Source organism: Artemia franciscana, chromosome 16, assembly GCF_032884065.1.
Source record: "Artemia franciscana chromosome 16, ASM3288406v1, whole genome shotgun sequence".
Taxonomy (NCBI): Eukaryota; Metazoa; Arthropoda; class Branchiopoda; order Anostraca; family Artemiidae; genus Artemia; species Artemia franciscana.
In genome coordinates this window covers 21,831,706-21,855,927 of record NC_088878.1, presented here as the reverse complement: position 1 = coordinate 21,855,927, position 24,222 = coordinate 21,831,706, and the positions used below count along the sequence as shown (strand labels likewise).

The window sequence follows — 24,222 nt, the reverse complement described above, 5'->3', positions numbered from 1 at the left end:
ATTGTTTTTTATGGGAAAATTGACCCTAGGCAAGATTGTCCCTGAATTAATCTGACTCTATATAAACAACAAAATTATTTTGCCAGGAATGTGAAGTTTCTTGGTATTTGGCTTGATAATAAGTTAAATTGAAATGGTCTGATGTGTACTTTGTGATGCTCTTGAAAAACGACTAAATTTTATGCATGCTTTTGCTGGGCAAAAGTGGGGTGCTAGCCAAGATGGTCTTAAAAACTATTCATGTCTATAATATATGGAAAGATTGAATATTGTCTCCCTGTCTATTACTCAGCTTCAAAAAAAACTAATTTCTAAAATTGAATAAATAGTACACCATGGCCTGAGACTAATCACAGATGCACTAAAAAGTACTCCTATTGCAGCTCTGTTCAATGATTATATTCTGATCCCTTCTTTGGAAGAAAGTTTCTTGAAACTTTCATCTAGAACCTCCATGTTCTCAAGGAGTGTCTCATAAAACACACTTGTTTCTGTGAAAATCAGAAGACATATAGTAGTCCAGCCATTATCAAGTTGGTCTCCTTGCTTAATGGCATAGGTGTTCCTGAAAACATAATCTTTTCTTGCCAGACCCAGATATCTCCCAACCCTCCTAATAACATTGATAATGTTATAGATATAAATATCCCTGACATGGATTGTCCTAAGAATAAAATGAATAGTCTAATCCTTCATCAACTTACATTAGCTAAAATGGTTTAATTTTATAATTGGAAAAAGATATTTACTAATGGATCAGTCTCAAATGATGGGAAGCCATCCATAGGCCTTTTTTCTGAGTTTTTTGTATTAACCAAGTGACATATAGCAATTGCAATTTCTGTCAGTCTGTCGGTCCTGGTTTTGCTATTTTAGGCACTTCCAGGTAAGTTAGGACAATTTGTATCAGGACCTGGACCAAATTAAATTATAAATAGTCTTTTTCCTAATTTGACCATCTGCAGAGGATTGGTGGAATTGTTAATTTGGAAACAATTGAAAAAATGAAGTATTTTTGACTTATGAATAGTGGATCAGATCTTAATGAAATTTGATGTTTGGAAGGATATTGTGTCTCACAGCTGTTACTTTAAATCCTGACCAGATCTGGTGACATTGGGGGGGGAGTTGGGAGGGGGAAACCTAAAATCTTGGAAAACACTTAGAGTGGCAGTATTGGGATGAAACTTGATGAGAAAAATAAGTACAAGTCCTAGATACATGATTGACATAACCAGAACGGATCCACTCTCCCTGGGGTAGTTGGGGTGGGGGTTAATTCTGAAAAATTAGAAAAAATGAGGTATTTTTAACATGCAAATGGGTGATCGGATCTCAATGAAATTTGATATTTAGAAGGATATCATGTCTGAAAGCTCTTATTTTAAGTCCCGACCAGATCTGGTGACATTGGGGGGGAAGATCGGGGGAACCTAAAATCATGGAAAACGCCTAGATCGGAGGGATTGGGATGAAACATGGTGGGAAAAATAAGCATAAGTCCTAGATACATGATTTACACAATTGACACGGATCCAATCTATTGGGGGGGGGGGTGCTTAATTCTGAAAATTAGAAAAAATGACGTATTTTTAACTTACAAAGAAGTGATCAGATCTTCATGAAACTTCATATTTAGAAGGACCTTGTAACTCAGATCTCTTATTTTAAATCTCAACAGGATCCAGCGTCATTGGGGAAGGCAGTTAAGGGGGAGGGGCTGGAAATCTTAGAAAATACTTGAAGTGGTGAGATAAGAATGAAATTGGATGGGAATAATCGAAACCTGTCTAAGATACGTGAGTGTCATAACCGGATCTGCTGTCTTTAGTGGAATTGGGGGGGGGGTAATTTGGAAAAATAAGGTATTTGTAACTTACGAAAGGGTGACCAGATATTAATGAAATGTGATATTAGAAGGATCTTGTGCTTTAAATCTCTAGTTTTAAATTCCGACCAGATCCTGTTACATTGGGGGAGTTGGAGGAGGAAATCGAAATTCTTGGAAAACTTGAAAATTGGGGTATTTTTACCTTACGAATAGCTGATCGGATCTTAATGAAATTTGATATTTAGAAGGAATTCAGGTCTCAGAGCTCTTATTTTAAATCCCGACAAGATATTTTGACATTGGGGGAGTTGGAGGGGGAAATCTTGGAAAACACTTTGAGTGAAGGAATCAGGATGAAGCTTGGTGGATAGAATAAACAAATGTCCTTGGTGCGTGATTGACGTAACCGTACTGGATTCGCTCTCTTTGGGAGAGTTGGGGGAGGGGCTTAGTGATTTGGCGAGTTTGGTACTTCTGGACGTGCTAGGACAATAAAAATTGGTGGGCGTTCCAGGGAGCTGCATAAATTGACTTGATAAAGTCGTTTTCCCAGATTTGACCATCAGAGAGGCTAAAGAAAGAGGAAAAATTAGGTATTTATAACTTACAAGTGGGTGATCGGATCTTAATGAATTTTGATATTTAGGAGGACATCGGGACTCAGGGCTCTTATTTAAATCATTAAATAAGCATTAAGCTTCTGATTTTCCTTTTAAATCAATCTATTGATCCTTAGAATTTTGTTAGAGGTCATACCATATGAGATCTGGCTCTTAGCTCTTCTTGCCTCGTCACAAGTGCCACATGAGCTCTTGGCTCTTGTTATTTTGTGCTCTTAAAAGAGGGCCATATCCTTCAGGGGGGGGGGGTACTAGGTCTTAAGCCACCCATACGGGTTTTTCACCTTTGCAAAAACAAACATAAGTGCGTGGAAACTAATTTATGATGGGCTTTTGCGTTGTTTTTTATTTGTATGACTATTCTTCAAAAAATAATACCCCCCCCCCTCCTGTAGAGAAGATGTTTCTGTAGAGAAAATGGGTTTAAAGGCTACTTTATCATTGAAATTGGCTTTTCTCAGTTATTATTTTCTTGCTCAAAGTACCAAGGACAATAAAAGATAAAAATTTATTGGTCTGTAATTTTTTTTCAGATTTTTCTCTGTTTTTTTTTTTTCTTCTAATTTTTCTAACTTCTAATTTTTTTTCTAAGTTTTGGGAAAACACCATATTTCATCAGTGTTGCCATGTTGAATCGTAAGAGTAAGTTACGAAAATAGTTAGTAAAATTTATTTTTGTCAAAAAAAAAATGAATTAAATGACAGCCTATTGATTCATAAAGACAACTTAACTTTCAAAAGAAATTTACATCTATTAAGGCTGCTTGGTGCCATATTTTTATTACTAAAATCTCACCCCCCCCCTCCCCTACGCTGATTGTTTTATATTTGATGCCTGCTACTACTGAAAATTGTGTGCCAGCATTTAGAGAACTTTTGTTTTGTTCCAATTCCTAATTTATCATAGTTTCGAAAAATACATATGGCTGTATACTACTACCACTACAACTTCATTTAGCACCAAGCTGCATCAGACTAAAACAGCTATGTACGCTCCTCCTTCATCCCGATCTATTCCAAGCCCCCTCTTTATACCCTCCCAGAAAGTTTCAATTTCCCTTTAATATTTCCTTTCGACTTCTTCCCACCCCATCCGCTGGGTGTATTAGTTTTCATATAACGAAGCCAAACAGTGAGATTTCATTTTCATTGTCTTTGGTACTTAAAAATTAACTATTGTCTGAACAGTGTCCTGCAGCTGGTGTCTAGGGTATATTTTACAAATTATATTTTTTTATTACCACAAATACTACCAATTCATCACAGTGCTAACTATTTGAAATAGCGGACACTTGCCCCCTCGTTTGTCTTTACTCTTTGCTGTTTCGTGGAGAAACAGGCTGAATACACCCTTTTCATCAAATCTGCTTTGCAAATGAGTAATGATTGATGCTCATTCCACTAAAAGAGCAGGTTATTACTTGCTTATTATATTTAATTGTATCTTCTGGAATGGAGAATATTAGTTGGTCATCTCTGGATTAGGGGTTGTACACTGTTTGAGTTTGGCGAAAACACGGTTAAAAAAATTACAATAAAACTTAAGACATTTGCAATTATTTGTGACCACTCCTTTTGTGCTCTCTCATTTGGTACTGAAGTTGGAGGCACTGAGAGAATGTCTGTTTGCAATTTCACTTATTTCCCGATAACTGTACAAGTAGTCTCAAATTCTACCGAATCAGGGCACATGACCGTTTTTTTGCTGATTCTAGATATATAAGTTTCATCAAATTTAATCTTTGTCATAAAAAGTTACGAGCCTGAGAAAATTTGCCTTATTTTGGAAAATAGGGGGAAACACCCCCTAAAAGTCATAGAATCTTAACGAAAATCACACCATCGTGTTCAGCGTGTAAGAGAACCCTATGGCAAAAATTTCAAGCTTCTATCTACAAAAATGTGGAATTTCGTATTTTTTGCCACAAGACAGATCACGGGTGCGTGTTTATTTGTTTGTTTTTTTTTCCCAGGGGTCATCGTATCAACCAAGTGGTCCTAGAATCTCGCAATAGGCCTCATTCTAACGGAAATGAAAAGTTATAGTGCCCTTTTTAAGTGACCCAAAAAATTGGAGGGCACCTAGGCCCCCTCCCACGCTCATTTTTTTCCCAAAGTCAACGGATCCAAATTTTGAGATGGCCATTTTGTTCCGCATAGTCGAAAACCATATTACCTATGTCTTTGGAATGACTCACTCCCCCACAGTCCCTGGGGGAGGGGCTGCAAGTTACAAGCTTTGTCCAGTGTTTACATACAGTAATGGTCATTGGGAAGTGTACAGACGTTTTCAAGGGGATTTCTTTGGTTTGGGGTGGGGTTGAGGGGAGGAAACTATGTGGGAGGATCTTCTCTTGGAGGAACATGTCATGGGGGAGGAGAAATTCAATGAAAAGGGTGCGGGATTTTCTAGCATTACTATAAAAAAACAATAAAAATGTAAACACGGAAAAGTTTTTCAACTGAAAGTAAAGAGTAGCATTAAAACTTAAAACTAACAGAGATTATTACGCATATGAGGGGTTCTAAAAATACTTTAGCATAAAGAGCGAGGTATTTAGGAGGAGATAAATACCTTGCTCTTTAAGCTAAGTGTTTTTAGTAATTTCAACAATTTATTCCACAGCCTTTCTGATTCAGGGGTCATTCTTTAAGAATTTTGACAAAACTTAAGATTTAGTGTACAGAGCGAGGTATTAACGAGGGGACAAGCCCCCTCATATACATAATAAAAATTAAAGAATATAAAAGTTTGTTATGTAAGTTAATTCTTAAGTTACGTATATTTTTTACTAATAAAAACTTTCGTTAAAAATTAAAAGTTCTAGTTGCCTTTTTAAGTAACCAATAAATTGGAGGGCAACTAGTCCTCCTTCCCCACCCCTTATTTCTCAAAATCGTCAGATCTAAACTAAGAGAAAGTCGTTTAGCCAAAAAAAATTAATATGCAAATTCCATTTTACTAATTAATGTGCCTAAGCCAAAATCAAAAATGCATTAATTCAAAAACGTTCAGAAATTAAATAAAAAAAAAGTTTATTAAACTGAAAGTAAGGAGCAATATTAGAACTTAAAACGGACAGAAATAACTCAGTATATGAAATAGGTTGTCCCCTCCGCAATCCCTTGCTCTTTACGCTAAATTTTGATTCTTTGTCACAATTCTACTTTTTAAAACAATTAAAAACTATTCCTCTGCGGAGAGCCAAAATCAAAACATGCATTGATTCAAAAACGTTCAGAAATTAAATAAAAAAACAAGTTTTTTCAACTGAAAGTAAGGAGTGACATTAAAACTTAAAATTAACAGAAATTACTTCCCATATGAAAGGGGCTGCTTCCTCATCAATGCCCCGCTCTTTACGCTAAAGTTTTTTACTGTTTTAAAAAGAAGAGTTGAGAGAAAGAGTCAAACTTTAGCGCAAAGAGCGGGGCGTTGATGAGGAAGCAGCCTCTTTCATATACGAAGATCTGTGGCTGCACATGTCATGTCATCTGCGGGGATTATATTTCTTAGTAGACAGGAAATACAGGTAGAAAATAGGGTGTAGAATGTCCAACAGTGTCTATTTCTTTAACTCTGTATTTGATACAGTACGTTTGTATTTCTTAATTCTTATTTTAGTGTTTGTCTCTTTTTTTTTGGGGGGGGGGGGCTGATGTTTCGGGTCACAGCTTAGTAAGATAAATGTTAAAGAAAATGATTTACATGCTTATTGTAAATAAAGCGTTTTGAACGTATTAAATCTGCTTGGTTATGACTATGGCCCAACCGTTATATTGCCCGGCCGGTACTATCGGGCCGTGATGGGGGTCAGTGTTATTATTTTATATCGATCAAAGATTTAATCGACTAAAACCTTATTATTCAGTCAGGGGTGTAGCCAGGGGGCAGGGGGTCGTCGAAATATGGAGAAGAGGAAGTTCCTAGTTTTCGGTGCCAAGTCCTGACATCTTGAGAAATTTGGCCTCAATGTGTCCGCATTTGTCGGAAGATATTTTTTTTCATTTGTCTTTGTTAAAAGTGACTAAGGTAGTTCTTAACCTATACTGTTTTTCCTGTTACGCAAGAAAGTTACGATTAACCACCAAAATTCGAGTGATTTTGAGCTAGATGTTTTTTTCTGATAATAAAAAAATATCTTAACTTTGTATACATTTTCTTTTAACATTTCGGAAAAAAAAACTAAATTTACTAAATTCGAATTTGTTTGAATTAAGTTATTTGAAGTTATTCGATTTGGAAATAATAGTTAATATATTCCCCTAAACATAATTGAGAAAGTCAACTGATGCCGAGACTCGTAAAATGTCTTTGAGCCACCAAATAATCTGAAGAGAATTGGGAGGTTGAACTTCCCATGCTATGTTATGGTTTGAACCTAAACACTGACCAAGATGTTGGCCAGTGGCTACCCTCCCCTCGGCTGGCTGGTCTGAATTAACGTTCAATTAATAATAAAAGGGACTTGAACTATAAATTTTTCATCTAATGAGCACTCTCCGAAGTTTTAGTGAGCATGAGGTGTGGATGAGGAAGGGACAATCCCCCTTCTATACGGAATAAATTCTCCTCATTTTAAGGTTTAATGTTAGTCTTTACTTTCATAATAACACCGTAGACCAGAAATATTCCCAGAAATCATGAGGGAGTAGATATCAATTTAACATTTTTTCTAATGCTTTTTTCAAAAGTTTCTTTTGCCCCCCCCCCCAAAAAAAACCCTAGCTACACCCTGGGGATTATTCATCAAGTTTTACCTCCACCCTCCCCTTGTCTTTCTCTTAGAATTAATTTTGTATTTCTCTGATGGTTCAATGAGAGCTGGGATTTTTTGGCATTAAAATGTGTGCTTTGAGGTATCTCCCTCCCTCCCAAACTGCAAAACAATCAGAAACCCCGTTGTAGAAGTTTAAGTGCTTTTTTATGTTTTGTAATTTGTCCACTGCTGACAGATAGTATTTGTTATTGGGAAACATAGGGATTTTTTCGCGGGGTATTTTCCGACGGGGGCTGTTGGGTAATTTTCTGTGGGGAGTAAATTTTTAGGGGTGGTTTCCTTTCAGCGAGCATGTGTTTTCCGAGGGGGTGTACTTTCCGCTGGGGGGGGGGTAAACTTCTGGAACAGACAAAGAAATGTTCTCTTTATTGTATAAAATAGATGTCAACCAACTAAGGGTTAAAGAAAGACCCAACAAAATCACAAACAACTTGATTCAATTTATGTCGCCAATTTTTTTTATTTTTTTTGTCAGCTTGGAATTTTTGTTACTCATGATTTTTTGAAATATTAAATACAGTTTCTATTGCAGGAATAAATCTAGATCCCGCCACGGGAAACAAGTGCATGGCCAAGCGTCAATCGTGGAATGTTCATCGTCTTTAACTGGCGCTTCTACTTCAAGAGGAACAGTCTACTTGACCCGGGAACTCAGGGATACAAGTTCCAGACTGACCAGGTACAAAAATTCTTCGAACCCTCCCAACAAAATGGTGATTACGCGTTGGATGAAGAAATGATTTATGCAAGTTACAAGCTGAGTAAAGAGATCAAGCAAGTTCCTCCAAATTACTGCGTAACTTTTTTGTAAACAATGGGCATCTGCTACAATTTAAGATCTGTGGCTGCACATGTCATCTGTGGGGATTATATTTCTTAGTAGACAGGAAATACAGGTAGAAAATAGGGTGTCGAATGTCCAACAGTGTCTATTTCTTTAACTCTGTATTTGATACAGTACGTTTGTATTTCTTAATTCTTATTTTAGTGTTTGTCTCTTTTTTGGGGGGGGGGGGGGGGCTGATGTTTCGGGTCACAGCTTAGTAAGATAAATGTTAAAGAAAATGATTTACTTGCTTATTGTAAATAAAGAGTTCTGAACGTATTAAATCTTCTTGGTTATGACTATGGCCCAACCGTTATATTGCCTGGCCAATACTATCGGGTTAACACTTCGTGTTAGGACAAAGAATACTACAATTAAGTTTATAACTATATTAAATTTTAAACCCTCTTAAGAGGGTTGTATTATATGAGATAATGATTTTATTTATCCTGGAACACCAAATTTTCCAGGATTTGTATTCCAATGGTATTCCAATGCTTGTATTCTTTAATTCTTATTTTGGTGGGTTTTTTTTTTGGGGGGGGGGTTGGTGTTTTGGGTCACAGCTTAGTAAGATAAATGTTAAAGAAAATGATTTACATGCTTATTGTAAATAAAGAGTTCTGAACGTATTAAATCTTCTTGGTTACTTGGTTGACTATGGCCCAACCGTTATATTGCCCGGCCGATACTATCGGGCCGTGATGGGGATCAGTGTTATTATTTTATATCGAAAAAATATATCCGATATTGGCCGATTTATTATTTTTTTTTTTTATTCGCAATTCATCCAGAAGATAGCGCCAAATTTCCTTAGGTAATTTTTGGTTGTCCAGTTATTCGAAGCTGAGTGTTCAGCTAAGTCTGACCATGGTGGAGAGCAGCAGAGGTTAGTAAAATGAAGTCAAAGTATATTTTTTGTCAATACTTATCAATATACACCTTATGGACCAATGTTCGAAACGTATAGTAAGTTCAAGAATGTACAACTTCTTCCAAAACAACTAAAAAGAAAAAAAAATAAACCATACATTTCTATTTAATGTTTGTTCACATGCATGGGTGAAAGATCAAAGATTTAATCGACTAAACCTTATTATCCAGTCAGGGGTGCAGCCAGGGGGGAGGGGGTCGTCGAAATATGGAGAAGAGGAAGTTCCTAGTTGTCGGTGCCAAGTGCTGACATCTTGAGAAATGTGGCCTCAATGTGTCCGCATTTGTCGACATACTGGATGATTTTGTTGACGCATTTTTTAAATCCCTCTTAAAAGCTTAAAACCTTAGCTTCACCCCTGTATCCAGTGTATCATACATTGTATGCCTGTACTAAGATATAGTGTTTAGACTATCTCTTTAAAAGAGCAATAACTGCGTATTTATGTATTTTTGTTTCTCGAAAGTGGATCCGTATTTTTTCAGGAAAATTGGTATCCTGGGAATATGTGGGCTAAAAACGCGATCTGTATAGGCCAGAAGTTTTAGAAAGTTAATTAAAAGTCCTAATTTTGGAAAAGAAAATTCATGTGACGTCGTATTTATGAATACATGTGAAAAGCATACATACGTCATATATATCTCAGTAGTGGTTGTATCGTTTTCATTGTCTATGATGCTGGTACATATACAAAAGAAACAAATTATTTGTGGCATATTTATTAGCACATTTCAAGAGAATAAATTACATCATTTCCGCCCCCCTCCCCTAGGATTGAACGTATCTGTTTATATCTATGGCACGCGTAACATTATAAAAGGAACAAAGTGTAATTAGTCTATTTACAAAAGACGATTTAAGTAGTTGCACAATGCCTTGACCATCAAGCGTGACAAGACAATCCGAGTAGCTAAGGTAAAGGGTGTTGAAAAAATGCCTAAATAATGATAAACAGAAATTTTTTTTTTTTTCCCAAGAAAAGGGTAGTACACGAAGCTGACTCATTTCGAGGTTGTTGCTTGCAACGAGAATCAATATATACAAGCCTACCACATGCTGAGTGTCGGGGCCCGGCTTTAAAATCGGGTACATAGTTTCTTTCTTAAGAGGAATCTGCTCCATTCTGATTTAATACTATTTTCGTATCTTAAACGATGCGTGATATCTTTTTCAGGAATTGGTATTTTATAGTGAGAAATTCCATGTTTTTGCTCCTAAACATGGACAAAAATTTCATCTCTTCTATGGTTAATTGATAGAGACAAGATAGAGGTCGTTTTTTGAGTGACTTTTGACGATTTTTGTCATATAATTTGAGATTGGGTCTTCCAAATAGCGATTCAGGCATAGATCCTAAGTTGCTTGATTTCAATATTTTTAAGGATAGATTGGGAGTAAGTTACACTAAAAAGGGAATAACAAAACAATATATCAATGGGGCCACATATGAGGACATATGTTGATATTATGTAAATATATATTCTATACTAGCTGTTGGGGTGGCACTTCGCGCCACCCCAACACCTAGTTTGTGGGGCGCTTCGCCCCCCCCCCCCCCCAAGCCCCCCGCGCGCGTAAGTCGTTACGCGCCATTGTAGTTGTGTCCCTGTGTCCCACCTATGATATATATATATATATATATATATATATATATATATATATATATATATATATATATATATATATCTATATATATAAAAATAAGTTGTCTGTGTGTGGATCTGTGGATGGATCAGGTGACGTCATGTTTCGGCTGACGTCATGAAATTAGTTGCCATCATTTTTGCTTTGAAGGTGACGTCATTCAAGTTATATAAGACATATGTTCGCCGTCATGTTTCGGCTGACGTCATGAAATTAGTTGCCATCATTTTTGCTTTGAAGGCGTGACGTCATTCAAGCTATATAAGACGTATGTTCGCGTAGAATTCTATTAATGCTTAAGTTTATAATGACTGATGAAGATGCTCAAAGAGTCTATGCCAAAAAACTTGCTGCTGATAGAGAAAGTCAGAAAAGAAAGCGTGCCGAGGAACTACCAGAGCAACGCGAAAGCAGACTTGCTGCTAAAAGAGAAAGTGAAAAAAGAAGGCGTGCCGAGGAACTACTAGAGCAACGCAGAAGCAGACTTGCTGCTAAAAGAGAAAGTGAAAAAAGAAGGCGTGCCGAGGAATCAAAAGACCAGCAGGGAAACAGGCTTGAGGCTGATAGAGAAAGAAAGAACAGAAAGCATGCCGAGGAACTACCAGAGCAACGCAGAAGCAGACTTGCTGCTAAAAGAGAAACTGAAAAAAGAAGGCGTGCCGAGGAACTACTAGAGCAACGCAGAAGCAGACTTGCTGCTAAAAGAGAAAGTGAAAAAAGAAGGCGTGCCGAGGAATCAAAAGACCAGCAGGGAAACAGGCTTGCTGCTGATAGAGAAAGTAAGAAAAGAAAGCGTGCCGAGGAATCAGAGCAATCTGAAAGTTATCGCCTGGCATTCAGGTACAACCCAGTCGATGATTATAGCTTGAGTAGATGTGTTCAAATCGGGACAATGTCTAAAATTTGTCCCTATTGCAAGGCCTTGAAATTCACGGCGGTTCATAGGCATGACATTACGGCACGTGTCTTCCGGCAAAAGTTGAAATCACTGATAAACTACCTTGTAAAACATGAAGTGTTTGGGTCAGTGCGATGCTGGATGTACTCAGTGGAATGGCAAAAACGAGGTTTGCCACACGCACATATACTAATCTGGCTACATAAAAAAATTACTTCAAACGAAATTGATGATGTGATTTCCGCTGAAATACCTGATAGAAATGTCGATAAGGGGTTACATGATATTATTGTAAAAAATATGATGCATGGACCTTGCGGTGCACTGAACGAAAATTCACCATGCATGGCCAAAGGAAGGTGCACAAAGCAATATCCTCGACTTTTAGTACCCAAAACAATTACTGGCAATGATGGTTACCCACAATATAGAAGAAGATCTACTGAAGATGGCGGTAAAACAGCAATAATAAAGAAGCGTAACGGTACCACCATCGAAGTAGATAACCAGTGGGTTGTTCCATATTCCCCTTTATTATCAAAAACATTTAATGCACACATAAACGTTGAATACTGTAACTCCGTAAAGGCAATCAAATACATATGTAAATACGTCAACAAAGGCAGTGACATGGCAGTTTTTGGCTTGCAGTCCGAAATCAAAGATTTCGATGAAATCGTAGAATATCAGGCTGGAAGATACATAAGCAGTAATGAAGCTGTTTGGCGAATTCTTTCATTTCCGATACATGAACGTAGTCCAGCTGTTGTTCACTTAGCGGTACATTTACAGAATGGTCAACGTGTTTATTTCACGGAAACCAACGTGCAACAAAGAGTCCTGAATCCACCGGATACAACATTAACAGCTTTTTTTCGCTTTGCAAAAATGATTCTTTTGCGAAAAAACTGCTGTATACTGAAGTGCCTTCGTATTACACGTGGAATACTAAAAATAAAGTATTTGAACGTCGAAAACAGGGTAAGTCAGTCGACGGCCAACCTACCATCTTCAAAGATACCACGATAGGAAGACTCTACACCGTTCACCCCAATCAACATGAATGCTTCTTTCTACGCCTGCTTTTGGTGAATGTACCCGGTCCGACATCCTTTGAGTATTTGAGGACTGTAAATGGTACTATACATGACGCTTACCGTAGTGCATGCCAAGCTCTGAATTTATTGGAGAATGACCAACACTGGGATAACTGCATCAATGACGCGTGCGAAACGTCAACCCCAAGTCAAATTCGTGCATTGTTTGGCATCATTTTAACAACTTGCTCTCCATCAGCTCCTACAGATTTATGGGAAAAATATAAGTCAAAAATGTCCGAAGATATACTTCATCGAAAACAGTTAGAGACGTCAGACATGACTTTTGATTTTACACCAGAAATTTATAACTACACTTTAGTTGTTATAGAAGATTTTTGCATAAGTATGGCAAACAAACCTCTTCAGGGTTTGGGAATGCCTTCACCTAACCGTATCGCTGCTGTTTCGACATGTGTAGAATTGGATCGTGAACAAAGTTACAGTACGAGTGATCTATTGTCGTATGTACAAAATAACATTTCCAAGTTAACGTCGGAACAAAAAGACATTTATGATACGATAATGCATTGTGTCGATAACAACGTTTGAGAAATTTTCTTTTTGGATGCGCCAGGAGGTACTGGTAAAACGTTTGTGATAAAACTGATTCTGGCATCAATTCGATCTAAAAATGATATAGCGTTGGCAATTGCGTCGTCCGGAATAGCCGCAACATTGCTGCCTGGTGGAAGAACTGCTCATTCCGCTTTGAAATTGCCTCTGAACTTGCATTCTACAGAAACTCCCACGTGCAATATTTCCAAATCATCTGGGATGGGTAAAGTATTGCAGCAATGCAAACTTATTATTTGGGATGAGTGCACAATGGCACACAAAAAATCGCTCGAGGCTCTGGATCAATGCTTGAAAGATTTGCGAGGGAAGTCGAAACCCTTTGGCAGCACCTTAATATTGCTTGCGGGAGATTTCAGGCAAACATTACCTATAATACCTAGATCAACTCCTGCAGACGAAATGAATGCTTGCCTGAAAAATTCTAATTTATGGGCACACGTAAAAACATTAAAATTAACTACAAATATGCGTGTCCGATTGCAAAACGATGACTCTGGTCAAACATTTTCAGATCAATTGCTGGCAATGGGAAACGGAAAGCTCCCAGTAGACTCAATTTCAGGACGTATACAACTACCTGATGATTTCTGTAATTTAGTGACGTCCAAAAATGAATTGATTGAAAAAGTATTTCCGAATATTCTAAAAAATTATAAAAATAATAAATGGCTAAGTGAAAGAGCGATTCTCGCACCCAAAAATATAGACGTCCACGAAATCAACAATATCGTTTTGACCAAGATTCAAGACCAGGCAGTCCTTTACAATTCAGTCGACACAGTTTTGGAACCAAATGAAGCGGTTAATTATCCATCTGAATTTTTAAATTCCATAGATCTTTCAGGGTTTCCACCACACGTGCTACAACTAAAAATAGGCGTACCAATAATATTGTTACGTAACATAAACCCACCAAAGCTTTGCAATGGCACTCGACTTGCCGTAAAAAAAACAATGGAAAACCTAATAGAGGCCACAATCCTGACAGGGCCTTTTGAGGGTGAGGCTGTTCTTATTCCTCGCATTCCCATGATTCCAACAGATCTGCCTTTTCAATTTAAAAGATTGCAATTCCCAATTCGATTAGCATTTGCAATCACCATTAACAAAGCTCAAGGTCAATCATTAGAAAAATTTGGTATTGATCTTAATACTGATTGTTTTTCCCATGGACAATTGTACGTTGCATGTTCGAGGGTCGGTAAACCTGACAATCTATTTATATGCAGCGAGAATTGGACAGCGAAGAATGTTGTATATTCACAAGTTTTACGTAGTTAATTTGTATTGTATCTATCTATCTATCTATCTATATAAAAACGAGTTGTGTTTATGCATGTTTGTTTGTTTGTAAAAAGAGCGTTTGCATATGACGTCATTATTAGTACATACGGCTTTGTATATGGACAGACAATGGGAAAGCCAAGAATGTTGTATATTCGCAATTTTTACGTAGTTTGAAACACATATATAAATCTATCTATATTCACAGGTGGGACACAGGGACACAACTACAATGGCGCGTAACTAATATGGCGCGTAACGACTTACGCGCGCGGGGGGGCTTGGGGGGGCGCGAAGCGCCCCCACCAACTAGGTGGTGGGGGCCAACAACAGCTAGTATATATATATATATATATATATATATATATATATATATATATATATATATATATATATATATATATATATATATATATATATATATATATATATATATGTGTGTGTGTGTGTGTGTTTTTAACTACGTAAAACATGCGAATATACAACATTCTTCGCTGTCCCATTGTCTGTGCATATAAATAGATTGTCAGGTTTACTGACTCTTGAACATGCAACATATAATTGTCCATGGGAAAAACAATCCGTATTCAGATCTATACCTCATTATTCTAATAATGTGTCCCTATGTCCCGGTCGTCATTTATATTCCCTGTGTCCCGGTCGTCATTTGTGTCCCGGTGTCCCAGTTTGTAATTTCTCTTTGAGTGTCCCGGTCGTCATTTATATTCCCGGTGTCCCGGTCGTCATTTGTGTCCCGGTCTGTAATTTCTCTTTGAGTGTTTTTTCTTTTTAGTTTTTTTTTAGTTTTTTACCTTTTTTCTTTTTTCCGGGTGTCCCAGTCTGTAATTTCTCTTTGAGGTTCCCGGTCGTCATTTATATTCCCTGTGTCCCGGTCGTCATTCGCGCCACCCCAACACCTAGTTGGTGGGGCGCTTCGCGCCCCCCCCAAGCCTCCCCGCGCGCGTAAGTCGTTACGCGCCATATATATATATATATATATATGTATAACGACTTACGCGCGCGGGGGGGCTTGGGGGGGGCGCGAAGCGCCCCCACCAACTAGGTGTTGGGGTGGCGCGAAGCGCCACCCCAACAGCTAGTATATATTATATATATATATATATATATATATATATATATATATATATATATATATGTGTGTGTGTGTGTGTGTGTGTTTTTAACTACGTAAAACATGCGAATATACAACATTCTTCGCTGTCCCATTGTCTGTGCATATAAATAGATTGTCAGGTTTACTGACTCTTGAACATGCAACATCTAATTGTCCATGGGAAAAACAATCCGTTTTCAGATCTATACCTCATTATTCTAATGATGTGTCCCTGTGTCCCGGTCGTCATTTATATTCCCTGTGTCCCGGTCGTCATTTGTGTCCCGGTGTCCCAGTTTGTAATTTCTCTTTGAGTGTCCCGGTCGTCATTTATATTCCCTGTGTCCCGGTGTCCCGGTCTGTAATTTCTATTCGAACAATCCCTGTGTCCCGGTCGTCATTTATATATCCCGCCTGTGCCCCCGGTGTCCCCGTTGTAGTTGTGTCCCTGCGTCCCGGTCGTCATTTATATTCCCTGTGTCCCGGTCGTCATTTGTGTCCGGGTGTCCCAGTCTGTAATTTCTCTTTGAGGTTCCCGGTCGTCACTTATATTCCCTCTGTCTTGGTCGTCATTTGTGTCCCGGTCTGTAATTTCTCTTTGAGTGTTTTTTCTTTTTAGTTTTTTTTTTTAGTTTTTTACCTTTTTTCTTTTTTCAGTTTTCTTTTTCTTCTTTATTTTTCAGCGTCACTATGAAGTACATATCGACGAACCTTTGTTTTTTTAACTTAAATCTGGTAGGCATTGATGACCTTATCCAAGTCAAAATCCCAAACCCAATCATCATCGCAATCATTTTCAGTTTTGATATATTTTGACTCTCGCTGTCTAGGTGGATTTTCATCTAACTGCGCGGTTTTGCGTTCTTTAGCCGCAAGCCTGTTTTCTTGCTGTTCTTGTGATTCCCCGGCACGCTTTCTTTTCTTACTTTCTCTATCAGCTGCAAGCCTGTTTTCTTGCTGTTCTTGTGATTCCTCGGAACGCTTTCTTTTCTTACTTTCTCTATCAGCAGCAAGTTTTTTGGCATAAACTCTTTGAGCAGCTTCCTCGGCTGTTGCCATTGTAGGTTCTTCAGTCATTTTACAATTAAACATTTTTCCGTGAACAAATGTCTTAAATACCGTTAATGACGTCACCGTCATAGCGAAAATGACGACAACTAACTTCATGACGTCAGTCGACACAGAAACATGACGTCACCTGACAGACAGACAACTTTTTTTTATATGTATATATATATATATATATATATATATATATATATATATATATATATATATATATATATATATATATATATATATATATATATATATATATATATATATATATATATATATATATATATATATATATATATATATATATATATGTTTTTAACTACGTAAAACTTGCGAATATACAACATTCTTTGCTGTCCCATTGTCTGTGTATATAAATAGATTGTCTGGTTTACCGACTTTTGAACATGCTACATATTATGGTCCATGGGAAAACAATCCGTATTCAGATCCATACCTCATGATTCTAATGATTGCCCTTGAGCTTTGTTGATGGTGATTGCTAATCGACCATTCCCTGTGTCGCCGTCGTCATTTATTTATCCCCCTGTGCCCCCCGGCGTCCCCTTTGCAGTTGTGTCCCTGTGTCCCGGTCGTCATTTATATTCCCTCTGTCCCGGTCGTCATTTGTGTTCCGGTGTCCCAGTCTGTGATTTCTCTTTGAGTGTCCCGGGCGTCATTTATATTCATTGTGTCCCGGTGTCCCGGTCGTCATTTATATCCCCCTGTGTCCCCCGGCGTCCTCGTTGTAGTTGTGTCCCTGCGTCCCGGTTGTCGTTTATATTCCCTGTGTCCCGGTCGTCATTTGTATCCCGGTGTCCCGGTCTGTATATACATTCGTTTTTTTAGTTTTGTTTTTCTCCTTTATTTTTCTTTTTTCCTTTTTTATTTTTTTTTCTTTTTTAGTTTTTTAGCTTTTTTTAGTTTTTTATTAGTTTTTAGTTTTTTTTTCTTTTTAGTTTTTTTGTAGTTTTTACCTTTTTTTTAGTTTTTTTTTTACTTATATCCTGGTCGTCATTTATACTCCCTGTGTCCCGGTCGTCATTTGTGTCCCGGTGCTTTGTTGATACTGATTGCTAATCGAACATTCCTTTTGTCCCGGTCGCTTTCTCTTTGAGTGTCGTCATTTATATTCCCTATTTGCCGGTGTCCCTGTCGTCATTTGTGTCCCGATGTCCCGGTCTGTAATTTCGTCAGTTGAAAACATGACGTCAGTCAACACACAAACATGACGTCACCCGACAGACAGACACATCCACAGACAACTTATTTTTATTTATATAGAAGATATATAAATTCTATTTAATACAAAGCATTTCTATTTCAGGAAGAATCCGAAATCCATTCAAAGAAACGAAGCAGATGATGGTGGAGCAAATGAGGAAAGCCCATCGTCTTTCAGTTTTCCTGATTCTAATTCAGCTTGTCCTTGCTGAGAAATTGAATCTAATGATGGCTCTATTTGCGAGAAATATAATGGTAAGAACGCAGATAATTATTAAAAATATGTCCTGACTGAAAAAAAGTCTTTGTACTCATCGCGTTCTCTGTTTATCATCATTAAGGAACCAATCAAGATCCTTGCCTGTGCCTTTAATGCTGCCAAAATGTCTGCCTTTAATCTGCCATAATGTTGTCAGTTATGGGAAATATTATTAATAATTTTGTAATTTCATGGTAAATCGTATGATAGTATAACAAATAAGCAACAGTTTTAGATACTTTAGATGAATGGATACTGTATTTAATATACTTAAAAATAAAATAAAAAAATTAACCCACAACAGAGACAACAGCTCGTAAAGCTCGGTGTGTAAATAATAGGACATACACAAGACAAGACAAGATATTTTAGTGACCAAACCACATATAAATAATTTTCTTAACTGGACAACGGGGAATAGGGCTCGATGTGTCGGCCATAAAACAAAGGTAAAGAAATGCAAAAATAACAAAAAGAAAGAAAAAAGAAAAAGAACATACTACAACAGCGTTAAATATTATAATAGGTGGAATCATAGTTATAGGTTATACAAATAATATACTATGATTTTGTCAATAATGGAAAATTCTGTCTTTTGTTTCTTTGGTAAGTGTTGATCTTCAACTGGACTATGTTGATAAATTCAATTAGAAAGAACCGAGATGATCCCTTAGAATATTACTCCAGTTTTAACTATTAGTACCAGAGGAGAGTGGACAATAAAACTTTACAAAACACATCAAAATTTGCTTATATGCATTTTATTACTTCTTTTATAAGTTGGTAAAATTTTGTGCGGGGAGGGTTAAGAAAGAACCAAGATAATCACAAAGAATTATTCCTCCAGTTTTAATTAGTAATGGAAGAGGCTCGACCCTCAATCGATGAAAAAAAAAATCAATAACCTTAACTATGTTTTATTTTATTCGGAAAACTTTTGCACATTTATGCTGATAAACTGTTCTGTTTCCACAATCAAATTAAATTATATATAAAACGTTTTCAAACAGTTCGTGGTAACAATTGTCGTAAGGAGTGACCCGGCTCAACATTAACCGAAACTCTAAAAAACGGAATTTTGATACCAATAGTTACATCAAAAGAATTGTATTTTTATGCTGATTTTAAATCTTACCCATCAAAAGTTATGAACATGAGAAAAATTGTATTATTTTAGAAAATAGGGGGAGCACCCCCTAAAAGTCATAGAATCGTAAAGAAAATCGCACCATCAGATTCAGTTTATCAAAGAACTCTACTGTAGAAGTTTCAAGCTCCCATCTACAAAAATATGGAATTTTGCATTTTTACCAAAAGAAAGATCACGGATGCGTGTTTGTTTGTTGTTGTTTTTTTCCAGGGGTGATCGTATCGACTCAGTGGTCCTAGAATGTCGCGAGATGGCTCACTCTAACGGAAGTTAAAGTTCTAGTGCCCATTTTAAGTGACCAACAAAATGAAGGGTACCTAGGCTCTCTCCCACGCTGATTTTTTTCCCAGAGTCACCGGATCAAAATTTTGAGAAAGCCATTTTGTTCATAATAGTGGGAAACCCTAACAACTATGCCTTTGAGAACGACCTGATCCCCCACAGTCCCCGGGGGAGGGGCTGCAAGTTACAAACTTTGACCATTGTTTGTATGTAGTAATGGTTATCGGGAAGTGTACAGATATTTTCAGTTTTTTTGCGTTGGGAGGGGGGGGGGTCGGGTAAATGGGGCTATGTGGGAGGATCTTTCCATTGAGAAACTTATCATGAGGGAAGAGAATTTTCATGAAGGGGATGCAGCATTTTCTAGCATTATTAGAAAAAGCAATGAGAAAATAGATAAATAAAAAAAGATTTTCAATTGGAAGTAAGGAGCAACATTTAAACTTAAAATGAACAGAAATTATTACGTATATAGGGGGGTTCGTCTTCTCTTTAATACCTAGCTCCTTACGCTAAAGTGTTTTAGTAATTTCAACTATTTATTCTACGGATTTTGTGATTCAGGGGTCAATCTTAAAAATTGGGACAAAATTCAAGCTTTAGTGTAAAGATCGAGGTATTGATAAGGGAGTGAACTTCCTCATATACGTGATAAAAATATACAAATATAGAAGTTCTTTACGTAAGCTAATTCGTAAGTTACGTATATTCATTACTTATAAAAACGTTTGTAAAAAAAAAAGTTGGCTTTTTAAGTAACCAAAAATTGGAAGCTAATCCCTCCTACCCCATCCCTTTTTTTTAATCAAAATAGTCTGATCAAAATGGTGAGAAATCTATTTAGCCAAAAAAAAATATGCAAATTTCGTTTCAATTATTCATGTGCGGTGAGCCAAAATCAAAACATGCATTAGTCCAAAAACGTTCAGAAATTAAATGAAAAACTAGTTTTTTCAACTGAAAGTAAGGAGCGACATTAAGACTTAAAACGAACTGAAATTATTACTTGTATGAAAGTGGCTGGTCTCTCCTTAATACCCTTCTCATTACGCTAAAGTTTGACTTTTTTTCACAACTGTACTTTTGAAAACAATAAGAAATCTTTATCGTAAAAAGCGGGACGATGAGGAGTGAACAGCCCCATTTCTTACACGGAATCAAACAGTTAGTGATAATGAACTATTGTAAGGAGTGAGCCGGCTCAATTGTAACTAATTTTAAATTTAAAGTTTCATAAATATTAGTTCAAATATATTTCCAAAAAAAGGGGAAACACTTCCTGAAAGCCATTGACACACCATCAGATTCAGCATAATTGGTACGAATCCATTCTCTTTGGGGGAGCTGGGAGTTGTTAATTTGGAAAAATAAGAAAAATTGAGGTATTTTTAACTTAAGAACGGGTGACTGGATCTTAGTGAAATTTGATATTTAGAAGGAACTCATGTCTCAGATTTCTTATTTCGAATCACGACCAGATCTATTGACATTGGGGAGAGTTGGAGAGGGAAACGTAAATCTTGGAAAACGCTTATAAATGTGTAGGTACGTGATTGACCTAACCGGAATGGTTCCGCTCTCTTTGGGTGAGTTAGGTGGTTGGGTTCAGTGCTTTGGCGAGTTTGGTGCTTCTGGACGTGCTAGGACGATGAAAATTGGTAGGCGTGTCAGGATGCTGGACAAATTGACTTTATAAAGTTGTTCTCCCTGATTCGACCATCTGGGAGCTGAAGGGAGAGGAAAAATTAGAAAAATTTAGGTATTTTTAACTTGGAGTGGGTGATCGGATCTTGAGGTGATCGGTGACCGGTGAGGACCTCGTGACTCAGAGCTCTTATTTTAAATCCCGGCCGGCATTAAGCCTCTGATTTTTCTTATAAAACAATCTATCGATTCTTAGAATTTTGCTATAGCTCATACCATCTGAGCTCTTGGCTCTTCCGATCTCGTCTCAAGTTCCATATGAGCTCTTAGCTCTTTCAGTTCAGTTCAGTTTAGTAACATCAAAATAAATGGACAACAATAACTCTCTACCCCTACAAGGCTCCATGGCCCGTTACATAGGGGTTAAAACAAAAATACCAAATAAAGAGTCTCTTCTTAAAAAACAAGGAATCCAATTAAATAACTTTGTGTTATTTTTACTTACCACTACGTCCTCGAAATTCAAATCCAAGTCCACACTAACTCCCACCAACACAAAATCACAACAATTAAAATTAATTAAATAAACATGTTCAAGCCTAGCCACTAGGGATGTCGCCCTGCCCTCATTATTCATCATAATATTAAACAAATAACAATATTAAATCAAACCAATTCAAAAATAAATTTACTCTCAAATTTATTCCCCATTATATTTATCAACCAAAAATATTTTTAGTTGGGTTTTAAAGGCATCAAACGAATGAATGCTGCGGACATTATTAGGGAGACTGTTCCAAACTTTACTACATGCTATTCGGGGACTAAAATCTGATCTGACAGTCTTAGTTTGAGGTAATAGTTGGTGGTTTTTATTGCGTAGATTATAAGAGCTCCTTGAAATAACTAAATCGGGAAAGATAGAATTGAAACAGCGAAGCAGTTCACCATGAACATACTTGAAAATCATTTAAGAGCAAGAGACAACATAGAGTGCATAAGTATTCAAAAGCACTTTTCGATGACCTTTATTAAATTCGTTACCTAACCGGCGAGCCTTTTGATGAATTACTTTAATCAGATGGAGCAGAGACTGGAAAGTAGACATCCAAATCGAGTTGCAGTAAGGTAAATACGGCTTAATGAGTGAAAAATACAGGGTCCAAAGAATAGATCCAGGAAAGATGTGTTTGAGTTTCCGAATAACCCCAAGATTACGTGATATTTTTGCGTGGACTATTTTGATGTGGTTTCTAAAAAAAAGATTCTTATCCAACAAAATTCCTAGGAAACGCTCGTATCTTACGTTAGGTCGAGACAAAGGTCCTTTCGAGGTAGATATAGTTGATAAGGAAGGGCATACCTCACCAGTTCTAGAAAATATGAGAAAGTGTGATTTAGCGATATTTAAAGCAAGTCGGTTAGTATCAAACCAGTGGTAAGACCACTCCATAAGCATGTGAAGTTTAACCTCTAAATCTAGTTCCGTGGCTTCAGCACATAGAATATTTTCCTTTTCGTGACATAGAGTGCAACACGCAGAAGGAATAGCGTTCTTTACCGCTCTAAATAAATCGTTGATATACATTAAAAACAGAGTTGGACCAAGAATCGATCCTTGTGGTACTCCATAGTTTACACCAATGGACTTTAGTGAGACAGGATCCATGGAAATCGTTCTATCGTGTAAATAAGAACGAAACCATGATAGGGCTGAACCTCGTATTCCTATATGAGACAGTTTTTCAAGAAGGATCTTATGAGTAAGACTATCAAAAGCTTTCCGCACATCAAGGAAAATAGCGGCTGGTATTTTTCCAGAATCTAAAGCGGTATGAAGAAAACTGATGAGTGTAGTGCATGCTTGCTCCGTAGTATGTTTCGATCGAAATCCGAACTGTTTTTCAATATCGTTACCAGTTTTTGAAACACTCATCACGCCTCCCAACTTATTTAAAGTGAAATCTTTGAAAGAACCTGCCGCCGGCTCCAATAACCAAGAGTTCACTGAATTTTCACGTCGTCGTCACTTACGTCCCACCTGAGATGGCAACCGGTTGAACTAGAGACAGATTAAAAGGCCGAACATCCTCTCTCTTAGTGCAAAATCACAGTGTCGATGTTTGGGAATACGCATGGTATATTTAGGTCTACTTCATGCAACTGAGAAAGTCCTATCACTGTAGAAGCATACCGCCAACCCTCAAAAAGCTCTGCAGAGCGATTAAGAAAAAAAAAAAATCGACATGCTGACAAAGGAAATTGTCCTTCTTCGTGACAATGCAGGACCTCAAACTGCTGGTGAGACCCGTATTTTGTTGGACAGTTTTGGCTGGGAAGTTTTAGATCACCCATAATACAGTCCTGATCTTGGGCCTAGTGATTACCATATGTTTCTCCACCTCAAGCTATACTTCAGTAGCAAACGTTGATGACGACGATGTAAACACGGAAGTGAGTTCCCGGTTAGCGGAACAGGCGGCAAGTTTTTATACAGAGGTTACTTTAAAATTAGTTATTAACTTAAGTAACGAACATGTATATTCGTATATTTTTGGTACGTAAATAAGGGATTTTGCCCCCTTGTCAATACCTCGCTCTTTGCGCTAAAGTTTGAATTTTGTTTCAATTCTTTAAGAATAATCCCTGAATCACAAAGGCCGTTTAATTAGAATAGATGGCTCTTTTGAAATTACTAAAAATACTTCAGCGTAAAAAGCAAGGTATTGAGGAGGGGAAGAACAACCTCATATACGTAATAAGTTCTATTCATTTTAAGTTTTAAAGTTGCACCTTACTAACAGTTGAAAAATTTAGTTTTTTATTTAATTTCTCATTGTTTTTTTTTTATAATGCTTTAAAATCCAGCGCCCCTTTCATGGAAAATTTTTTTCCATCCTAATATCCTTCCTAATTGCCAATACTATATATAAACAATGGGCAAAGTTCATAACTTGGAGCCCTTCCTCCGGGGGCTGTTGGGGATTAAGTCGTCT

The 24,222-nt window shown here is 37.2% G+C and overlaps 1 protein-coding gene and 1 long non-coding RNA gene across 2 annotated transcripts in view; one reads left to right on the top strand and one right to left on the bottom strand.

Annotated features, from left to right (window-relative positions):
• Positions 1-24,222, bottom strand: part of LOC136037222 (transmembrane 9 superfamily member 2-like) — a 152,565-nt gene that overhangs the window by 45,185 nt on the left and 83,158 nt on the right. The window lies entirely within an intron of this gene.
• Positions 1-24,222, top strand: part of LOC136037226 (uncharacterized) — a 33,240-nt gene that overhangs the window by 3,207 nt on the left and 5,811 nt on the right. Inside the window, exons 2-3 of the long non-coding RNA XR_010619892.1 lie at positions 7,765-7,911; positions 17,995-18,146. This is a non-coding gene — a long non-coding RNA (uncharacterized LOC136037226). The remainder of the gene's footprint in view (positions 1-7,764; positions 7,912-17,994; positions 18,147-24,222) is intronic.